The sequence below is a fragment of the Penaeus monodon genome, chromosome 15, assembly GCF_015228065.2.
Source record: "Penaeus monodon isolate SGIC_2016 chromosome 15, NSTDA_Pmon_1, whole genome shotgun sequence".
NCBI classification, from domain to species: Eukaryota; Metazoa; Arthropoda; class Malacostraca; order Decapoda; family Penaeidae; genus Penaeus; species Penaeus monodon.
The window spans coordinates 28,235,146-28,235,415 of NC_051400.1; positions in this window are offsets into that span (position 1 = coordinate 28,235,146).

The window sequence follows — 270 nt, forward strand, 5'->3', positions numbered from 1 at the left end:
CCACGAAAATCAGTTTACTCGCATCAAAGCAATCATTTTGCCGATGAAGTACACGATGCGAAGATTAACTGTAAGGGAGTAACAGATTGAACTACGTGACTAAGAGGTGATTTTAAAATGACTTGACACTTAACAGCACCTGTGACATAATAATCACACGCCGAATCAATGGATATGTTGCAAGTGTTAACGGGATGAAAAGCACGATATTGCACAATGCAATTCGGAGCAAGATGGCGTTGAAATTCTGTTAACGTTTGCTTACTTGTT